Genomic DNA, 6,287 nt, shown 5'->3' on the forward strand with positions numbered 1-6,287 from the left:
TTCTTTTAAATAATGCACAAGTTTAATGTGGATTTAGTTGAGTTTATCTCTTGTTGTCATGCAGATTTGTTTGCCCGTTTGAGCTTCTGTGTGTGCGTGTGCGTGTGTGTGCGTGTGTGTGTGCAGGCAGGCAGGCAGGCAGGGAGGGAGGATGGATGGTCGGCCAGCAGAGGAAGATTGAATATTTCTGGAGGAATTCATTTCACCTGCTGATATGAACTTATCATTAGTTGACACCAACAGTACAGTTTTGAAAATAGTGTTGAGATAAACTGGCAGACGGACGGAGGAGCAGCCGCCCACACAAAGCGAGACACACATTAAAGAGTCGGACCCAAGTTTCGGCAGAGCTGAATATCTTATTTGAATACCCTCCCCCGACACGGGAACGCGCAAAACGTAGAGATTCAAAGTGAGACTGAGCTTTTCACTCATGCAAACATCCTTACCAGTTTACTTTATGGGTTACACTTTGTTTACATCCACTGGATAAAAAGGAGTGTAAGTGATCAGACTCCAAAATGAAAATGTTTAGCGCTTTAGATCTCCGTCCACTTTGTTCAAATGCGATTTATTTAAGTCCGAGTCAGACGGGAGCCAAAATATACATGACAATAGTGTCTCAGTGAAGGTGTGTTTGGTTGGTTTATCTCCCTGACACACTAACAGGCTCAGACGTGGAAATGTCTCTTTTAAGATAAGAGGCTGCAGCTTTCCTTAAGCTTTGTTGAAAACATGAAGGATATACAATGACTGTTTATCTGAGATCAGGCTGTCGGAGTGTCGGGTAAACACCTTACGGTTAAAATGTCATGTTGATCTCACAGCTTATCTCTATATTATCCCATTCTCCTGACATAAAAGGAGAAAGTACCCTGACTTAAAAGAACCAAAACTAGAAAATGTCTCGAGGAACAAATATGAACGTCCCACAGCAGCATATTCTTTCATGGATAACTCACAGAGCCGAAGAGGATGAAACACACATCTGGAGAGGCGCTCAGAAATCAACAGAAATCAGATTCTGTTTGGTGTTCCAGTGTTTACCTGCAGACAGTTTTTCAAAACAGAAAAACAAGATGTCGCAATAATTACACGGTGTTTCTCGAACACTCAGAGAAGTGTTTACCGACTGATGAATCGATGTGTACAGCTGGATAATGAGCCGAGTGGGAAAAGGTAAATGGAAACATACCGCTGTCGTTGCAGAGGATCTATGTTTGGTTAAATTGTTTGCATTTTTTTTTTTTTTTTTTCATTGAGCAGAGCTGAAATATTTTATTTTGGCCTCTTTGTTCACAGAGCTGGAAGTTCAAACTAATCTGCAAAATAACAAGAAGCTTGTAACTTTTAAATCACATTGTATTTACAGGTATTGCATCAAAACTTATTTCTCTGTATTTTGACATCACGTGTACCTGTTCAGTAGGAAGATTTCATTAATCGTTTTATTTCCTGTTCAGTACCACACTCTACTGTATGTTCGCCCACGAGTCCCCTGAAACATATTCCTGAACCACACGGCTACCTTTTCAAGTCTTGCAACGTTGGTGTATTATTTTCAGAATGAAACAGGATGAAGAAAAGAAAGTGAGCTGAAGTTATCGACAGCTCGCCTCAGATTCCCCGGGGGTCTGCAGTAGGAGACCCTCTCGGTGGGTTACATTCAGACTTAGCTTGTAAAGTTTGCAGCCCGCCGTGCCGTTACTCCTGCTCTGTAAACGGTGAAACAGCTGAAAGAATGAACGCGCAGGGATTCAACTGAAAATCAATCAATCGATACGCTTTACTAACGAGGAGATGGGATAACATGCAGGTAGGATTCCTCACGTTCCTGTTGTCCACACTTCCTGGAGCAGGCAGCCCGTTGAGACTTTGCTGTATTTATTGATTCTATATTATAGTTGGTACTTTAATAATTCTAATCACAACAAATTGGATATCAGAATTCATACAGATGGTTTTATGTATGCAAGAAATGCCAAGATGTGAACTAGACTGGCCTTAATAAGAAAGTGTGATTCAGAGCACACACTGATCATACTCGACTGCCCCGCAATGTTCTGCAGCACATCAGACTACCGTGGAGTTAGCTCACCAGCCAGCAACAAGCAGCTCTGTCAATTTAACTCAAATCAAATGGTGGATATACTGGAACAAAAGTGACGTATTCATTGCAACAAGTCTTCCAACCTATACGACCGTAGAGGTCGTCTGTCACGTAATACGACCCATAGCAGCGTTTCCTAAATTAGCGCCCCCTACCGGCGAACGTAGAAATGCCAGTAAAGTGCTAATTAACTATTCTTTTGGGGAAAAAAAGTTAGCTAGCTTGGACTTGGGTTAGGGTTTGGGGTCAAACGTCATTCGATGACGAACACATTTACCAGAACGAGGTTATTTATACGTCTGCTAGAGGTCACTCGACTCTGAAACTTAAATATGGGTCATAATTTGACGCTTGCACAAATGACCAGTGGAGTCTAAAAGTTGGAGGACAGGCTCATTTATTGACTAATATTAGTACAGATTGCCACAAATGCCAAAATACGGGTGTTTTTACTTGCAGAGCAATATGAGGATTCGCCCCATGTATGAGCTCTTGAATCATTGCAAATTTAAATTTAATTAATACAAATGTAAATGCAGTCGTATGGGAGGGAGAACAATTTAGTGACTAGCTTGATGTCACTGTACACAGTATATCAAAGACCAAAATGTCTCAACCTTTGTTATGAGTTCATTTTATGGTTGAGCATTTAAGGCGGTGACAGTAGCACAGTTTTATGAACTCACTCTCTTTTTTTTTTTTTTGCTCTCGGGGCACTGAGAGTGTGGCGGAGCATGACATTAGCCCAGAGCCTCACTGCAGGACTGAACGACTAACTGACCGAGCGGGTGAGTGTCTGTTTGACTGACTGATTTTCTGAGGTTTGCATTCAGCTCAGGATCCCCGAGGAGTGTTATGAAGCATGATATTAGACCCTGAGCTTCACAGCGGGAGCCCTCACCACCTCTGAGAATCTCCAACCTGTCAGCTGTGACAGACAGCTGCCCTCATCTGGAACAGAAAGCAGCAAAAAGACAAAGAAGCAGTGCCTCAATAGGCTGGTATGATGAGGAGAGGGTCAGCTGACTAAAGCAGTATGTCTACAGATTATTGGACGCTTGGAGACCACTGATGGATTTGGACAAGACCAAGAAGTGAACCTGCTAATAGGAAAGCAAACCAGCCGTAGATGACTGGGCAACATGATGACACTATTACAAGTGATGGTTGACTGCCGAGACACACTAGAAAGAAGTAGAAGTAGGAAATGTAAGACCGCTCGTTTTTGTGCTGCAGGAGGATTTGTGGCACACTGAGAAAAGCAAGCAATAGTTCACTGGATGTTTCAAGGCAAAACGGAAACGAAGCAGAAAACTAGATTGGGCTTGCTTCATGCAGCCAGAAAAGTTGTAAATGAAATGACTACTATAGATGGACAAAACAACTTGTCTAAAGTCTTGAGCTGTCTCTAAAATCAGCACTGCCAAGACGTCTCACAACTCAAAAGAGCCCTCAGGGGACATCTATCCTTACATATTCCACTTATTTATCTCACATCCCAGAAGCTGCAAAAGCACAAAACATCCTCCTTCTCTCCCCGCCTTCTTTTCTTGGTGGTAGGTAGCGTGGGGAATTGTAGCAGGGTATGTAGTGGTCTGGCCTGTAACTAGAACTGTAGTTGATGAGTGGGAACAGAGAAAACATTTACTTCATCAGGGCGTCCAACTTTTGATTTGAGCTGGGAGGGATTTTTTTCAGGGTGCATCCTATAACCTACAAACACCTACCTCCCAAACACACCAAAAAAGATACAACAGGTAAACACATATTATTACATGTTTGTTTGACCCATTAGGTTAAAGACACCCAATGCTACTCCCCAGGCAGCCAATCACAATGCTCATGACAATGATTTCTTGTGCCAAATGTTTGGTTAAAAGTTCAAACAATTGGCTGTATTGTTCGAACAGATTACGATGAAGAGTGGTGCGTTCAGGCGTGTTAGTGCCTGAAATGTAACAACAACCCGAAATGTTAAAACTAAAAAATGCTGAGTCCAAAATGTAGGAACTTTTCCCCCAAAATGTTCTAAGTTGTTACATTATTCGGCGGAAAATATTGTGCTTTCCCCATAAAGTAATAACTGACATTTCAGACTCTAACGAGGCGCAATCCGTTAAAAGTGCCATTTTAGCTGTCTTGTATACACTCAGCGACCACAGACTCTTTTGATAATGAAACGTTGTGTGACATGACGGGCATGAGATTTGCGTCAGTTGTGTGAGCCTGACGCTCAATGCGTGATAGTTGGAAGCCCTGAATTCTCGTTAACTGTTTGGTATCACATGTGACTCAAATCTCCTGGATATACATATTTAATTGATTGACCCCTTTGCTTCCACTGCTGAATAGACTTTATCTGTCTTTGTGTATGGGACTACCTTGACCGTTTGTACGTGATATAAATGAACAAATACAAACATCGCTCATCTATCTGAAGTGAGCAGGACTTGAATGTCTTTCTGCTAAGTCAGTGTGCAACTGTTTGGTGTTTTGCATACTGTTGCTCAGAAGGATTTCATTCCCTCTGACAAGTCTCACTGAGCTCCACCTTAATCCAAAACAAGACTGTTCAATGAACCCAACAATGTGAAGGTATTGCTGGTAATCCTCTTGTGCTTAGAGTATTGATTGTTATTGTTGCAGCTCAACCTTGTGTTTGTGTCTGAATATTTAAAGACTACCAGCAGCAGCATAGAGTTGGAGGAATACTACGCGTCCACCAAGAACAGCTAGGATGTGAGGATACAGACTCTGAAACAGTGTTTCATTAAAAAAGAGATAATTGAAAATGATAATTAGACGTTCAGGAAATTGATTTCGGTCCAGATTCTTTTTTTTCTTTTTTCAAAAAGAAGATTAATGGTTGAACTGTTCACAAGACATTTCCTACAGATGGATTAAAAATCTATTTGAAAAAAAAAAAAAAGACCATGAAACATGGTGTAACATTTATTTGATGGATAGCTCCTTGAGATGATCCATCTCGTTTTGAATGGGGTTACAATAGTACAAAAGTACAATTTAATACAGACACAGTTGCATACAATATACACAACATCATTTTGATGGAGAAAAATGAAGCCATTTCCCAAGTGCAAAAAACCTGCAGATATTTGAGTTTCCAGTTGAGGCTGCCAAGTCAATGAAACCCCATTAAGCCCTAAATTAGCAGCAATTTTTACGGCAAAAATAAACACGTTTACAACCTGGTTGAAAAACAGGAATTTGTTCCTAAGAGGTCATTTCTTTGTGTGTTCACACTGAGCTGGTTTTATAACTCATTCGTTGTGATTGTATGAAGGACACTAGTAAATTGAGTGTCAGGCTGGCATGTTGCAGCTGTTTACCAGGAGGATTAGATTAAGTAGAGTCAGCATTTCCAATATGGCGACATCTTTGCTTGTTTTCTGAAGTGGTGTTTCACCAACCAAATTCAACTCCCAAAGACCAAACCTGACAGATTCAAAACTTGACCAAATGGAAATCTAAACCCAAATCTCACTTGAAAATGTGGGATTGACTTTTCCCCAGCAGCTGTGGTTCGTCTGTAAAAAAGAGCGGGTGTCTTAATGCTCCAAGGGTTTTGTCCCCTAAGATATTGGAGAGCGGCTGCTCTCATTTGAGGACTCAAACATTTAAAAAAGGAAATTGCCTGCACACATTCATTTTGACAATTATTCATTTCTAATAACCTGCTTCACACTCCCCCGTAATAACATAATTTCCTGCTCTTCACTAACTCTTAATGCATTTAGCGCTGCCTCAGGCTATACTCTGAGTTCGATTAATTTTCTTTCTCACATACGTTATTTCCTCCCGCTGGTGCTCCTGAGTTCACACAGTCATTTTCCTGTCTCTCTCTCTCTCTCTCTCTCTCTCTCTCTGCCTGCCTGTCTCTCTATTTAATGTCTTTCCTTCTGTCATTATACCATCCAAGGTTTCTTCCTGCCACAGCTGACACTTACTTCTACTCCACCGGTCTCCCGCTGACAGCAGCTGGGCTGATCTCAGCAAACTATTTCTCCTCCCATGTAAACACCGATTACTGACCACTGAGAAAAGAAGGGGGAGGTAAGATGCCCCAAGGTATTTGTGCACCCACAGCTGATGTGTTTCAGATGTCTTGAACAAAAAAAAAAAAAAAAAACAAGAGAAAAGCTCTGACCTCAATCTC

This window comes from Symphodus melops, assembly GCF_947650265.1.
Source record: "Symphodus melops genome assembly, chromosome: 7".
Classification (NCBI taxonomy): Eukaryota; Metazoa; Chordata; class Actinopteri; order Labriformes; family Labridae; genus Symphodus; species Symphodus melops.